This window comes from Anopheles funestus, chromosome 2RL (assembly GCF_943734845.2).
Source record: "Anopheles funestus chromosome 2RL, idAnoFuneDA-416_04, whole genome shotgun sequence".
NCBI classification, from domain to species: Eukaryota; Metazoa; Arthropoda; class Insecta; order Diptera; family Culicidae; genus Anopheles; species Anopheles funestus.
This window is the reverse complement of record NC_064598.1, coordinates 98,887,103-98,903,757: the sequence shown is the minus strand read 5'-3', so window position 1 is coordinate 98,903,757 and position 16,655 is coordinate 98,887,103. Positions and strand designations below refer to the sequence as shown.

Sequence of the window (16,655 nt, the reverse complement as noted above, 5' to 3'; positions counted from 1 at the left end):
AGTGTGTAAGCAGGGAAAGGGCGGACGGGCAAGATACGATACGGACAAAGATCTGTCCTATCTAACGGCGGTCTAATGCAAGCACTCACACAAAGGCGTAAGACGACTTTGAAACTATGGGAGAAAATAATTTGTCAAGTATAAGTAGTGTACATTTTGTCCATTTGATCGTTAGATTGAATTCTTCAAAATATTTTTATTTTCTTTAAAATATTCTTTTGATGGTGTCTGAGAAAGATTGTTAAATGAAAATGATTCATTATAATAATTTTGACCATGCTTCTATGCGACTATGCTTTCAGCTTCATAGTTCATTGTTCAAGAGGTCTATGCTGGCCCTGCCTCGCTGGTAAAAAGGTACATAAGTATGCTTGAAGGGTAGATAAAACCAGCCCTTTAATAGTTTCATTCGTTTTCCTTCCATACGACTCATATCTAACTGCTTTTCGTTCTATTTCTTCATAATTAAGGCACATCATGGCGCTGTTTTCCTTTTGCTAGTGCTCCTCCTTCTCCGTCCGTTCAACAATAAAAGATGAGATTGATTTTTCATGTGCAAAATCTTGCAAGAAATCAATTTTTTTACATTTTTTATGAGTCACCGTCCCGCAAAAAAGCGTGTACCTGAAAAATGTTTCACCTCTTCATTTATGACCTCCCAGCTGTAAAGTGATAAAAATGCCGCGAAGCGATACTTTTATGGGTGGATTACAAGCTTTTTTACGGATCACAGAACGGATGTGCATTAAGTCTTGCACAATTTTGCACAGATTATGTAAATTAGTTGCAACGTTCAATTAAAGCATTATTTTCCGATGCCGCAGTTGCGTCAGCCGAACAGAAATTCTGACGTACGGGTGCATTTGCAAATTGCACTAGATGCAGTCCAGCAAAAGTCGTTGACACTTGAGCTGCAAACAATCTCTCCCCCTCTCTCTCTAACCTGTCCTATTCGTACAATCTCCAAAATCGGCAAGAAATCGTCCTTTTCCACTGGTGATGTTCACATTTATTTATGTCGAAAGCCAAACGAACGAATCCTCCCGCACACGTATCTTCGCTTCGGACGTGTTGCATAAATTTGGCGAACTTTTCCCAACCGCAAACGCCTGCAACGGACGCTTTTCTACATCGCAGTAGTTGCAGAGGACCGAGATTGCGGAAAATACATGACTGGTGGAATTCTCACGGCGATAGTTTTTCCTACTTTTCCCACCACATTTTCGCCAAAAACGACAAAGGATGGCATTTAATTTTTGCTTCCCCGTTTGGTTTGGCCGTTTCGAACAATAGGAACACGGTAAAAAGGGAATGTGAATATTTTTCTATTAAAGGATGAAGCAATGTCTGTGAGCTGTCTAGACTGGGGAAAAAAGCTTTTTTCCTTTCGCTTGGGTGGTGTGCGTCCCTAGGGTGAAGGTGTACTGAACTTATGATGCATTGTATTGCAATATCACACACTGGAAAAAAATTGTCAAAAATTGTACTTTTTTTCAAATTTAGTAAAGAAAAGAATTTGGGTGATGAAAAGAGAATCATTCACATTATTTTATTATACCAATATATCATATTTGTATCGCAAATTGTTCTTGAAAAGGAAATGCAGCATGTTGATAGCCATACCAAAGGGCAATGTTTTTAAATCATACGAGAGTGTTCAAACACCGAAGAGTGTATGCGTGCGTAAAGCAGTGTATAACAGTGTATGTTCAATATTTTCGAAATACAAAGCGAGTTCAACCGCGAGAGAGAGTAACTCTCTCTCTCGTTCTTATTCGAACAATACGAATGTGAAACGGAGAAGGCACGATGCCGCACAGTAAAAGAAGGATAGAAACACGCGAGAGAGTCCTTGTTTTTCTCTCACGCTGGTGTGATGGGGCAGTGGTGAGAAACTTAATGCTGAACAATACACAGTTCGTTTCTTGTTCGTTTAAACGACTTGATCAATTACAAGTGCTATTATGAATCGTTTTACTTAATTTGTTATAAAAACAGTTAAATTTTGTGATAAATAGTAAAGAATTATTTGATTATTTAATAGAAACAGATAATTCAACAACAACAAAAAAATAAAGCTTTTTGTCGCATCTCGCACAACTGTCAGTTGCTCACCCCTGAACTATGGGCTTCACCGCTGGTCACAATTCCGGCACAGCTATACGGTACCGAACGCACCGCACACATTTATTCGCTTTCTTATTTTTCTTGCGTTAAGACACGGGCCAAGCTGCGTCGCGTTTTTTCCGTTTTTTGAAGTTTGAACAACCTTTTATTTACGACAATACGATATAAGCGGGTAAAATGGTCATTTCCAGCGTCTAATATAGCGATTGTTTTGTGTAGAAATAGTGTTATATCTTAGAAAGAGCCCATTTTGTACAATCGTGATTGTGTTTGTTTTGTTGTACGCTTCGTGAAGAAGAATTGGAAGCGCGTTCTGATCGCCGCTTGAAGTGGTTCTCGGAATGATCAGTTTCTTGTGGTGGTTTCGTGCAGCAAACACAAGCAAGCGGCACAATTACAATGTGTCTATTGTTTGTGCAAATGTGTTTTGTGTACCAGTTTTGGCAGTTGAATAATTCGAAGTGTTTAAGCGACCTTCTTTTGGTGTAGTTTTTCATAAATTTAGGCTGTATTTAGTGGCGATCGCATGTTGTTTTGGTGAGGCGGATAACATGGAAATGGGAGTCGTTGTGATGTTTCGTAAATGACGTGATGGACCTCCGTACGTGTACGGTGGTCTCGTGATAGCTTCAAATCGTGATCGTGCAAGGCGTGTTGAAGTTACCTTGAAATTGATTTGTCTCCGGGTCGTTTTGTAACGAGAAGAATCGAAGTTGTTCTCTACCTTTGTCGAGTGGGGTTGGCTTGGCTTGACGATCATTCCGCTGATCGAAGGCCGCGCAAAATGCTTTAGAATGATGATGCTGAAAGAAAAAAAAAACAAAAAAAGAAAACGTCTTTCCCATCCGGTGTATAAGGTTGTGTTAATTTCATCAATAATTGACGACAATCGGGCTGTTCTTTGTGTGGTGCATGTGTGAGTTAATATCATGTGCGTAACTGTGTGTGCTGCGCTGATTAATTCTACCGGATCCCGCACCTCGATGAAGATCACGAACGTGCGCGAGTGAGAAAAGAAGTATGATAAAAGAAGATAATGCTGTCGATCCCATGTTCTCAACGTTGTTGTTCCACGTTTTATTGCTGTCATCGTCATGCAAAGAGGGGGATGTGAAAGAAGAATACAAAAAACAGCGAACGAGCAACATAAACGCATTCGTACAAAAAAAAAATGAGTGAAAAAAAACGCCGGGAAGATCATAATCGTTCAACCGGAGAAACGTGGCGTAGTATTGGAGCGGCATTATTGGAAAAAAATATATATACAACAGCGAGAACGCGGAAAATAAAAGCATCGTAAAGGGAATATACGCGTAACACCCGATACGTGTGTACGCACCATCGTCGATCGATTGATATAAGTCACGCGTTGGAGTGTGTGTGAGGCGCGCGAGTGCTCGAGTTCTGAAGCGCGATACGTGAATGACAGCATTGGTGAACTCGCGTCAACCGTTCCCTACACTTCAGAACCGTTCAAAATCAACGAAATATGGAAGCCAACTTCATCGAACCCCACCAAACTGACCAACGTCATCAACAGCAGGATCATGACGATAACCAAGATCATTAGGGCTAGAGTAGGAAGGATTTGCTGGGCTAGAGTTCCCACTAGTCGCCGTTGTTATTTTTAATGTGGTTTCTTCTTCTGATTTCTCCATTCCAAAGCCCATGGAAATTATGTTGTGATACGCGATCCTCTTCCATCCTCCTTTTATGCATTTCGTGTTGAAGTTTTTGGTCAATTATTCAAGTGGATTATATGCTGGTGGAGTTTTTCGGTTCAAGATCCCTTCAAGCAGGAAATTCTCTTCCTTTCCTTGATTTTCTCTATTATTCAAATTGGAAGATTAGATGGAAGCAGAGGCGGTGGGGAGCACGCTTTTCGTCCGTGTCTCCAATGTCATTTTGTAGACAGGTACTTCAGGAAGCCCCGACAGAATGCGTGCCCATACGAAATAGGACCAGAAGAATAGGAGGGAAGTTGAATGTTTTGATTTTGGTGTTCGTCCATTGTTGAAGACTTCCAAGTCTTCCCTGCGTCTTCTTGGGTTCCAATAGTAAACGTTTTACCTTTTTTGATGATCCTTCTGCAGAGGAAAACCGGTTTACGTTTCTTGGGGATTGTGACCGATTCGAGACGCATTGTTTATGGTTAATTCACACCCTGGTCCTTTACGTTGAAGGAGCAGGTCGTTCCACTCCTGATACAAGCACATAAACATCTCAAGACAAGATTACTTCATCGCAGGATTTGTTCGCTTTTGGAGGTTAAGATTTTTACTTCTAATATATTGCTGAATAGGAGTCTAAATAAAATTGATTCTAATTCCACACTCGCACGAAGATGCAAGAATGTAATCATGTACCTCCAAAAAGCAAAGCACCTTTAAAACCAGTGTCAGATTTCGGATCAAGATTTGCTCCCGAAAACATACAACTCAGAAGCCCCCCCGGATAACAATCTTCCAGAAAACCCGAAAATCGTCGTGTAATGTTTTATTTATTTATCTACACAATAAACCATTCCATGGGTTAGTTTTTTCCATTTCTACGGTGGAGTGGGGTGGCGCGAAGAACGTATTCTTCTCTGATTGATCATGTTCTCGCGTAAAAGGGGTCTCGAAAAGATCGTACGCTTCCGATACGATATGCGTGTGTGTTGCCTCGTGTAAACGATGAGACAGAGATGGGAAAAAGGCCAACGATTAAATTTATGAGTGTTTGATTGATCATTTCTTTGTACTGATTGCACACATGCTCGTATAGAGAACATTTCCAGAAGAAGAAGTTTTTTCTATAGTTATTCTACAAAGGATTCCATCCGTTTTATTCTTACTATTTCAACAAAAGTAAACCACCAAAACCTGGCAAGCGAAAGGAAGCAGCCAGTTTATATATTTATTTATTCTCTCATCTTCATTTGCTGCTGTCCACCACCAAGGGAAAGGTCATTTTGTTAAAAGGCGAAGATCGTAAGAGGTTCGTTTCGAGATCGCATCGGACATAAGCGAACCGAGCGTGTCCTCCTGCTTCCCGAGGGTACATCGCAATTATTAGTCGCATGCTGTTGCTCCTTCTAACCATCCCAAACTCGAGAAGCCAAACCGTCCCGAGGTTGGGCATGATTTATGTTGCATCCCTGACGAAAAGCGCATCGCCCCAGGTAACGCTCGCAATCATCGAGTACGGCACCGGGACCCAGCTTCGTACGAGATGTTATGACTTTATTTTACGACTTTCCGAAGGATGGGTCTACAGTGTGCAAATTGCACTCAGAAGACCCAAACACAGTTCTCCAGCTGTGTGCAGTCCGTTTCCTCTTTAGATGCAGAGTTTGTGTGCGTGTATTTGATGCTGTTGAAAATAGACATTTTGGTATGGGAAATGCTCACGATACCATGCCGCCATTGGGATCACTGTGTTGGTAAAGGGTTTGTTACTTGCTCTGACTCATAGTACTCTTGAAGATCATATTTGCTTTCCGCTAGATGACGCTACCGTATGATCTCCCCAATACCCCAAAAAGGGATGCAATTTTCTTGAGGTCGTTGGATCTATTTCAGAGTTTCCACCGCCGCCGTACATCCGGGACAACGAGACGATCGTGTTCGATATATTGAACGAAGACTTCCGGCCCTGTCCGGGGGTCCGTTTCGCTGCCGCTTCAAAACAGTGAGCATGCGGAGGAAAAATGCTTCCGGACGCACGATGAAGACCGTTTGACCCAAATATGAGACACTCATATCCCGCGGTCGTTTGTCCGTTTGGTGGAAAAATGGCAAAATGCTGGGGAGGTACTGTAGGATATAAGGAGATTGAGCAAGAATTAAAAACTCTATCCATGTCCGCCCGTAGAGAGGAAATAGTGGGCAATATTTGGGCAAACGCGTCAGTTTGAAATAAAGGGCCCGAATGGTCGGGCATACAGGATAAATAAACGATGTTACACATCTCACAACTGGTTCATAAATCGAGAGAGGGTTTGAGTACAACAAAATGGCAGGGTGGGAAGAACAAAGAAGATCAGGATGTTCCGGAAGGCAGGAAGGGTGGAAAAAATTAAACACAGACAGTAGTCTGCATACCTCACGAAAACCGCATTTATGCTCGCGTTTGACGTAGCATAAACTTTTGCTCTACGGAGCACAGATCATGCCATATGCATCCAGGGAATGAGCAGGGATGATCGTGTTTATTTATTTTCATCTTTCATTTCTCGCATCATCGTATGCCATCCCGGGGTGGAAGCAAGTTGCGGAGGCACGTATGCGACCATATGTGTGCATGCAGGCGCTCGAACATAATGTGAGGGGTTTGCTGCAAACACCGCAACAATTTCAATTACAAACATAAATAGGAACTCTGATGTCCCTCCACTCCAAATGCAGCAACGATATTTGTGCAGTAGAGAACTTCTTTTGAACCCAACTCTCCCTTAACATAGATCCCTCTCATCGGAGGATACGAAATTTTTGCTTACAAGATCTCGTTTTGGGTTTATCGTATTGATTGATCTTCGATGTTGAAGTGGATCAACCCCCTTACAGACAAACCAGTCGAAGAGAATCAGACAGAAGAGTAGCGAATATTATTCTTTATCCAATATGCTGCAGCAGATGGATGAAACCCAGCACACCATCCGGTTGGCCCTTTTGGCTTGGTTAGAGATCTCATTTTAGTGGCCGCTTTTATGGGTCTGTATGGTTGTATGTGTCCCAACGTACGATGAAGCGAAACGATGGCTAATTGAATCCGAAGACTGTGACCATCGCCACCATCAGTACCGCATCATCATCAGCAAGAACTGTACGGTGGCAAGAGCAGCATCCACGACAAATGATGTCAAGAAACCGTCCTAAGGGTACCCCCACCGGGATCATTTGCCCAACATTCTGAACGGTGGAATCGGTCAGAAGACAGAAGATGTTTCAATTCAAATGTGGTTATATGGGTCTGCCGTTTCCGTTCCGTTTTCCTCGCGGTGGGGTGCATTTTTCCATTCCATTTTGTAGCGATTTGTCTGATTTGTGTATATCTTGACCATCGGCACGGCGACGCACCGACACGGTTTTTGTATCGATTCTGTTTTTTTTCGTGTCTCTGTGTAAGCATAATGTGTATCCATATCCGCAGTATGCAAATTATTTGTCGGCAGACAAACACCGGTTGAACCTTTTTCCACTTCAGTTTTGGCGAACTTCTGCTGAAGTTGGTGGTTTTTTGGAGATTTTCGGACAGGCAATCGCCGGAAGTACTTTTACCACAACGGTGCTGGTAAGGAGCTCCGGTATTCGAAGACCCTTTGCTGTGGTGAGTGAGTTGAGATGGTCAGATTATGATAATGTTTGGGGATATATCCCACTATCAACAATGACTGCCGGTTCATATCAGTCAGTTTGATGCCAATTTAGTTGCGTGTGGGTGTGTGTGTGGGATGATTAGGGTATTGAATAGACAGGGCGAAAAATGGTTATATCTTCCATATTGCCTATCGATGAACAAAAAAAAAAAAAGGATTTCGAAGTAGCGAACCTTTTTCTCCCTTTTTTCTTGATGATGAAGTGTTGATATGGGTCGTCACAATTTCGGATTCGGAACCTTGTAAAAGCAATTTATAATCATTTAAAAAATATGTGTACCATTACATGCCAGGGTGGTTCCAATTTTCGTTCGAACACACAATCCCACGCGGTTTGGGTCAAAAGCTTTTTACAAAAGTGTAAGACAGATAATTATCATTCATATATCATTTCTTGCACTTATTTAAAAAAAAGATGTGCAATTTATTATGCTTTTAATATTGATATAGGATCGAATGAATTATGGTTTTATCATGTGAACTGCTCAACTTATCGTCACCTGAATTTCTAATAATACTCTTTGATTTTCTTACAGTTTCTTAAACTAAATACAGTTCGCTATAAAATCTGAATTCGGTTATCTTAAATACAGATTATTTTGCAATATCTACTGCTAAGCGTTGTATTATTCATCTCCCTTCCTTTTTGTCTGCTAAACATTGACGTTAGAAGCACTTGAACTTCTAATTGTAGTGCAAATCGGTGTTGTTTTACACAATTGACTATCTTTTTCGTTTGTTGCGATTCGCTTCAGTGTGGAACGAAACAAAAAAAAACCAGTTCACTATTAACACCCGGGGAATAAATCAGTAGTAACAGAAAACCAACAAAGCATATCGAGCAAATGGAAACTTAAGGTACGATTTAATGTTCCAGTTGGAAAGATGGTTGTCATTTACTTCTCTCTTTTGGGGTGGAAAAACTTCACCAAAGAAAAACTCATTTCTAATTCCCGTACGCTTCTCGGGGACTTGTTTCGTTTCCTTGGTTTTGCCCACGGTGTTTACGGTGTTGAGGTTGGTCTGTATAATTGCAAACTCTCCGTCTCTTCGGAATGACTTCGGTATCGTTAGGGAAAAAGCGTACAGCCAGTAGTGCACTTTTCCGGATATTTCCTTCAGGTGGAAAGGAGGGAGGTGGCTGGGTGTTTCCCTTTTCCCTTATAAGCTTCTTTCCAACTGAACCATCGGTGTAGGGAGGTGATTTTTATGATTTACAACAACTCGACCCATCTGCAACGAAACGATGCGCCTTTCTTCGGGTTCGTTGCGTTCTCGCGTTAATGTTGCGGTACCTTACTTGACTCGTGGCGAGTAGCGTTCAGGTCATTGAACCGGCCGTATGTGAGTGTGATTGCTCACTCCACACTGACCCGCGCTCAAGAAGCACATGTTGTTCTTCTTTCCATCTGGAGGGTTTTGGTTTGTACAAATAAACACACCATCGAACCGACGTTACCGTGAAGCATAATCATCAGCTTCACCGATTTAACAAATGGGTCTCTGATGATGAGTTCCAACCGGTTGTGTGTCCAGTTCAAAACCATCTTCATCTGCTTCATATGTTTCAACTTCTTTCTTCGGTCGCAAACACCTGAAGATGATAGTGCAAAGCAAAATAGTCAAATAATCTTCAACCATTCATCGACACAGAGAGGAGGAGATGAGTTTGTTGTCCCGTGCAAAACCTGTCAACGTGCATATTAAACGGATTATTCAAATTTTGCTGATCAAGAATCCGTCTTTTGATGGTGTTGAAAACATAGAAGGTAACACCGATAGATTTTTCAGGAGCTCCGTAAATATTGCATATTTTTGAAATTTGACTAAATTTTTGGGGGAGAAATTCGCTTCCCAGCTAGAAACGTTTTACCGATTAGATACCCAATATTCGATACGCAAATATTTTACTGAAAAATTTCTCCGCGTGAATCCGCGTGAAACTTACAATTAATCATTCAAATACAGTCCCGAATTTTGATTTTTCATTGGATGTGACTTTAACCTGAAAATTTGCCAAACTTTAACAATCATTTTTCGTTTGTTTGCTGTGATGAATCGACGATGTTTTTATCAGTTCGAGGTTTTTATCAATGAGTGATGTGCGTATGCCCGTTTTTTGTTGTGGTTGTTTTGCTCCCTAATCTTTTTTTTTTAATTTTTATATTTTGCCTTTAAAAACCCACCGATTGGGCACGGTTTGGGAAGATTTCAACTCATCCGTTGCTCAAAGATAGGGCGCGCAGCGTTGATTGCTTTGTCCCCTTTGGATTTGTTTACATTCCCGCACTCGGAGAGCGGAACATTGATAAGCATGGTATAATTAAGAGAGTCATTATTATTTGTTTGGGTCACAGCACAAAAAATTAACCATAGCTCGCTGTTCGATTAAAGCACGCAGTTGTTTTTTTGGAAGCAAAACATTGAAAATCATTTGTTTTGTAATTGTGGAACTGTATACCAAGTGCCAGAGCTGTATACAGTGGGCCACTCCCTCAAGAATAGCTCACAAAAGTCACATCGAAATGTCGTCGAGCAGACACGTATTATGCTCATGTTGTTCATTGAGCTGAACGTATGGAAATTAAATTCGTTTTCGCGCGACACTTTGGAATCGATTTCTGTAGCGTGCGCTATGTCACAGCAGGATATTTATACGACCAAAACACCCAAGAAAACAGAAACATCGCAAAATGGAAAAGGTGTCGTTGATTTACATTTTGTTCAAATAAAATGCTTCAACGTGGAGAGTGTGTTTGGCGTTATTTGTCTTAAAGGGTGCGAGGATCGACCGCCTATTCCTATTGATCGTATCGATTCCCCACCCGATTTGTCTCACGCTGTGGAAGTTGGTGCGTTGGAGACGGCTTAGACCGTACATGTTTGGGAGTTCGTTCCAATTCGCTGGATAGCCAAGACATTTGGCGCTCTCCAAAAACGACATTGGACATGTTAAGACATATTTCAGGGAGCGCAAACATCGACAAGTCAATTATGCCGAATTTGTTTTCGCCGCACCATATGGTCAGGTCGAGGTTGTGTTGGTATTTCTTGTTGAGGTCTGTTGAGGTGTACTTGAGTATGCCGAATGTCCGAACAAAAGCAATAGCAGCTCCTGTTAGATGGAACCGGGCGGGGTGAACCATTAATGCAAACAAATTATTCATTTGGATCACAAAATGAGAGGTTTACGAAACACGAATATGTTTTAACGATCGAACTAAGGGACGGTTTTTGAATTGATTCTGAAGACAGAATCGAGAATCACTAAGGAGACTGTGAGGTGTGTTTAATATGGCGTCCTACGAGTAGAGTATATGTGGAGTTCGTTTTTGCTTGCTTACTGGCGATCAGCTTCTGGCTTTGTGGCTCCTTACTTTTTGACGACCAGCAACTACGTCGTCAATGAAGTGAAGGGTGGCTGTCCAATGAGTGGTTGATGCCGGGGCAAGCTGCATCAGCGAAAAAAAAAAGAGACGAAGAACGCAACTATTACTGCTACCGCACACAACCGGTACAGTCTGCTGTCGATCATGTTTGTTATTTTTATCCGTTGACGGATTAATTAATAATCGATTCGGGCACCGTCTCGCGAGGGTTGCGGTCGAGTCAAATCGTGTCAGTATCGACGCTAATGTAATTAAGACATGATTTTATGCTATCCCAAGTCTACATCGGTCGGCCAGCTTCCGCGATCTCGTTCTCGTGGAAGGCACTGCTAGGGGTTAGAAATAAGTAGAATATTATTCAAAGTGCGGGGAATACCCCACAGCAAAATCATCGTCATCATCATCATCATCGTTGGATGTATGTGTATACATATTTCGGCGACTTGCAGGCACCAGACGATGCTGAACAATCTCTCAATTTGGCGCCTTGCCGAACATTCTTCCATTCATTAAGGGCTTACTTCCTTCCTTCCGCACTTTTTTGTGTGTGCTACTATTCTGACATTTTCTCATTAACGTTTCGTACTTACCAGCAAAAAGTACGCGTCCGTTGAAAGCTTTAATGAAATGGAGAAGGCGAAAAAATGTGGAAAAATACACACCCTTTTCTGTGGAACGGAAGCATTGCGCAACAGAGACACCCAAGTACATAGTGATAGCAAAAAAATATATGGAGAAGCTTTAGATAGTGGAGCAACAGAACGCACATGTGGGAAAGCCCCAACTCGTGAAGGTTACACCGTGTAAAAAAAAGAAGTTAACAAATCTCAATGGAAATAGAACCAGCATTGTTATCTTGCTCCTTCGCTCACTGCCTCTATTACCCTTGGTGGCTCGAGTACCTACGGAGTTCATTTTCAAATGTGCTCAGCTACTTCATTTCTCACATATAGTGTAAATATACTAATTTTGTTTTATTTTTCTGATGTAACAAAGCGTGTTTGTATGCAGTGGAGGGTGATTCCCAAGAGAACTAAGGTCTCAACTCTAGCGCAAGTCACGTACGAAGGTTTTTATGGCCTCATGCCGTTTAGTTTGTTTAACATCCATAAAAATCTTGTCCGCCGTAGAATGTAGTCGTGTGTTTGAGTAGCATAATGAATAATTGATATATTTTTATGAAGACATGGGAATATTGATTGTTCAGCCTGTGCATCTCTTCGTGAAGCATAGCAAATCCTCTATTATCGCTTGAGTTGTAGTGTATCTCAAGCCGAAGAGTCATCGAACGACTACCGTTTTCTGATAACCAACGTAAGGGGCTGAAAGGAAATATAGGTTTACGTTGTGCTGTTTCAGGTCGCTGCACCGCATCGGCCCTATGAGTCATCTCGTGGTCGTGGCTGCGGTATTGGTAAAAGCTACATAAAGAAGCATAGTTTCGCGCTACACCCTGAAGTTCGGGAACGTTTGGAGCATTTGTTGGCTCGCTTGGGATTTTACATGATTCACAAAACTATTCGCTTGCGTTTTACACATACCCGTGTGACGAAATTCCTACCAGTTCCCTTCACCTGCATGCCGGGCCGTGTCGTACGACCTTGCCGGTGGGTCACTTTGGATGGAAACAAGCAAACAACAGTTGCATTCGACACACAGCACTCTGGACACGCTCCTTTTTCTCGCTGGGACTGGTTTTGATTGAGCATCTTGCTCGGAACGTCTGAAAAAACCGGTTCTACTGCAACTACCTTCCCCTCGTGATAAGTGCATCCAGGGCATCACCGTACCAACGGCCGATGTCGTTCGATGACGATGTTTTCACCGCCCGGAAGTCACCACCGTTTGCTGACATCATTCTGAGAACTGTCAATTCTTATTCTGCGAACGTGAGATGGGAAAAAAATGGCCAAAGTCTTCCAGAGCACCAAACCCTCCTTATCAACCTGTTGGTGTTTCGCGCAGAAGTATGAAAAGATGCGGGGGACTATATTACAGTTTTGCGTGTGGCTTTTAGGTATGATTCGAGAGGCACTTTTGGAGAGTGGAATGGGGACAGCAAAAGTCCCATTAGTGGTCATTTTCTTGATGGGTTTTGCGCACCGAATGCCGGGATCCAGGAGAAGCAAATGAAGCGCATAATGATGAAGGTGAAGCTTAAGCATCATCGTGGAGCGAAGGGTAGAGGCAATCTCACGGATTGGATCAAGCCTTACCGCCATTGGTTGGGCAAGGGAAGGGGTTGGGAAGTATCTGTAATTAATTACTTTGTTTGTTTATGCATGCCGGCCTGTGTGGCCCGCAAGGGAGACAGAGACGCTGGTTCTTCTGCTGCGAAGAAGATAGAGGAAAGGAAACGATGTATTCATCCGTCGGCCTTTTGCCCTCTAATGTCTATCGGCGGGTTGCTTTTCGGAGGAGTTTTGCATCGAAAATTTGGCTGGAATTGAAATCATTCTTGATTCGTAGTGGACACTCCTCGTTTCGTGTGGTGTGTGAATTTGGAGGAGACATCGTAACACACCGCCTCTCGCCTGGGGGAATAGCTCAAACGATCAGGCTCACCGTCGATGTCCAGGTTCGTTCATCAGAAGAAAGAAAACATGGTAAACACGGGCACACACGCACGCAAAGTGGATATGATTAAATAGAAAGCGTGTCGAAAGCTTATGGAGACCGACCCCCAGAGGGAAACATCTCAGAAGGTGCCTTCGTTTTAACAAGGATGCTCAGGAAAGACAGCTGATTAAAAGGTGACCTGAATGAACTGCTACATTCTTGCATCGTTCATGAAATGGAGATGAAAGGCCTATAGATCTGACAAATCCGCATGTTTTTGACACTAGTGTTTATGGAGCTCTTAATCCTCATCCTCCTGAAGCGTCCAATAAACGTCAAGCATCGTCTGCGTCTTCGTGGCCGAACGGGCGAAAAACGCGCAGAAAAAGGGATAGGTATCCACACCCCTGCGGATATAATTAATTATGCATCCAAAGCACCTAGTTGCTCTTCGCAAGACGCCCCCCAAAGTCATTCTTCAAAGTGGTCCGATCCCTGTCCTGGTGCGTTTCTGTCGGTCATCGCGATAACCAGTGGTTTTTGAAGACGGCGAAGAGTAAAAGGTTTTTCTTTTAGCGCTTTTGGCGCTATCTTTGGGGTTACTTTGTATGCACGGACAATGATGAGACGGCTAGAAAGAAGACGCGTAGCACAACCATGTGATCATGGTTAGTCATTCTGATCGTGTGTTGGAACAGGGGCCACGGTCAATAGCGACTTCGTGAAAACCTTTGGGAATGTCAATTCGTTGATGGTAAGGTTTCGATAAGTGTCTCGATGGTCAAGTTGGTGGGCTCTGATGCATGTGATTTGTGCGTCTTTATACTTCGTGTGGTCTTATTTATGTACGACTTACATTTGTTTTCAAAGATGACAAACTTTAACATGATGTGTTGGTTAAGTTTATCAATTCTTTTGTTGTTACCTTTATTGATTATTCAGTTGAATGAAAGAATGAATTTTCACCTGATCGGACTTAACTGTATGCGCACGATTATATGTAAAGAGTCAAACAGGTGTCTCTTGTTGCGTTTATCGTATCCTTTCCACAAAAGTATATGTCTTGCAACGATAAGCTAATATATTGCATGGTTACGAAAAGGTAACTTCCCTCTTTTTTATCAACTTCGATACACACACACGCATATTATGGAGAGAAGATGGCAAGAGTAGAATCCACCGCCAGTAAGTAAGATTAAATAGAGGTCATACACGACGAAGGCTCACTGATAACACGTACCATGCTCCAGCGGCAGTGACAGCTGCGTAAATAGTCGGTGTGTGCGTACGACTTGCTACTTCACTTATCAGTCGCTGTATGATGATGGGGCAGTCCGGTCGGGGTAAAAACCGTTGGAACCCTTCTCCATTTACAAAACGCGTGTCTTACGTAATCGAAGTAAACAAGCACACTTCGGGGTTCGTGTTTACCCAGGCATCGAACTGTGTTATAAGCGCTAGAATATTTTATGGGAACTTAAAAACCAAGCGATGTCTTTTCTATATTTGTCCCTTGAGGATGACTATGAAACATAAGGAGCGAGTTTTGTGAACATCTGCGACATTAACGACCACAAGGTCATCGATTAAAGCGAAGCGAGAGCCATCGATTTACATTTAAATCTAACGACAACAAATTACTGCAATATGAAATATGATTGTGGTTTGCCATTTCTGAACGGTGGTTGATTCATGCATGGATTAAACAAAGTGAACTGATTAAAGAACAGCAGTGCGCGGTCTGTAACAATCTCTACTCGACAGGAAACAAGATTTCCCGGAGATGGAAGAAACGACCGGAGAAGATGTATGTGGATGTTGTCAGTCATGGATTGAACACGCTGTTGAAACGGACGGAAGAAATATGCCTATCGTTTCGGAAGGCCCTTTCGGAAGAGGCGTCATCTTAGGGCGGAGGCGTACTACCAATGCTCGTCGATGGGTACGATGTTCGTGTTCCAAAACTACAAACATCTGCAAGCAGCTGGTTCGAGGACAGCTACATCGTCGTTTTACAAGTGTCAACATCAATCAGTTGGTACAGTGTGGAGAGGGAGAAAGAACTGGAAAACTAGGGTTAGCAACCGGAAACAGCATTAGCCTATTCTGGAACTCTACAATATATCCATGTGAATCGCAAATATTGTTTTACATAGTTTGCATGTTTCCAACTCTTTTTTGGTTGGCAATTCAACGTCAATGGAATTTCGACGAAGTGCCCTTCTCACTGTCGAAAACGGACAGAACCTCGGCCTATGAAACGAATATTCCAAAGGCAACAAAGTAGCAACAAAATACGAAGGACTTTATTTTCCTTTAGCACGATTTGCTGAATGGTACGCAGTTGCTTGTGGTGTCCTAGATCCTAGCCTACGAAACACGAGTCATTTCCGTCCCAATTCATGTAAACCTAACATGCACACCCAAACATTTCGGATGCATTTCCTTTGCATGTTTTTATTATTGTTATTTTTTCCAGTCCCTGAATGCAAAAATCAGCCTCAAGGATGTGGTACGAAGTAGCTCAAATCATTAATTTACATGACACGGATTTAAGCATGAAGAGGAGGCGGAATGTAGTAAGATTGATTGAAGATCGCTGTACCACTTGTGTCTTCTCCATGTCAACCTAGCGGGTGAATTGGTTCTCGATGGTTGTCAGCTCTGCATTCTTCCCTGCTCCACACACCTTTGTTCTTCGTTCAGGTCTTGTTCGATTTGGAAAGTGACGATCATAAATCCATCATTCGATAACGATGTCTTTTTACATCTGCTTGAACAACATGTGTTGCTCTGTGTAGGCTGGAAAAGTGTGCACAAAATGGAGGAAGAAGGTCGCTCATTCAAGGCTCGTTTCATCGTACAACGTTGTAGTCTCTTAAAATCGATCACTTTAGTGGCTACAGTAGACACGGTGCACATAACCAAACCATCGGTTGTTACAACCAACAATGACGCTCCCCTTAAAGTCCATTGTCACCTTTCGAATGGCTCCCCCAGGGAAGAGAGAGGCAGGGTGGACATTTGACAGTAATCGTTACTTGATTGATGATTTGGGTGGCCAAATAAACATGTACCGGGATAGAGAAGAAACCACGTTCATACATGAGACCGTCAGGAGAGAAGGGAGATGAAGACGGAGCAGGATGTATCACGACATAATTTTCGAACATTGGCTTTAATTAATCAAATTGAATCTAATTTGAATCTAAAATCTTTCG

General features: G+C 42.4%; 1 protein-coding gene across 1 annotated transcript in view; it reads left to right on the top strand.

The window, feature by feature from the left end:
- Positions 1-2,069: 2,069 nt before the first annotated feature.
- The window catches only part of LOC125763362 (protein sickie-like), a 52,594-nt gene continuing 38,008 nt past the window's right edge, over positions 2,070-16,655 (top strand). Inside the window, exon 1 of the mRNA XM_049426437.1 lies at positions 2,070-2,299. The gene's annotated coding sequence lies outside the window, so the exon portion shown is untranslated. The remainder of the gene's footprint in view (positions 2,300-16,655) is intronic.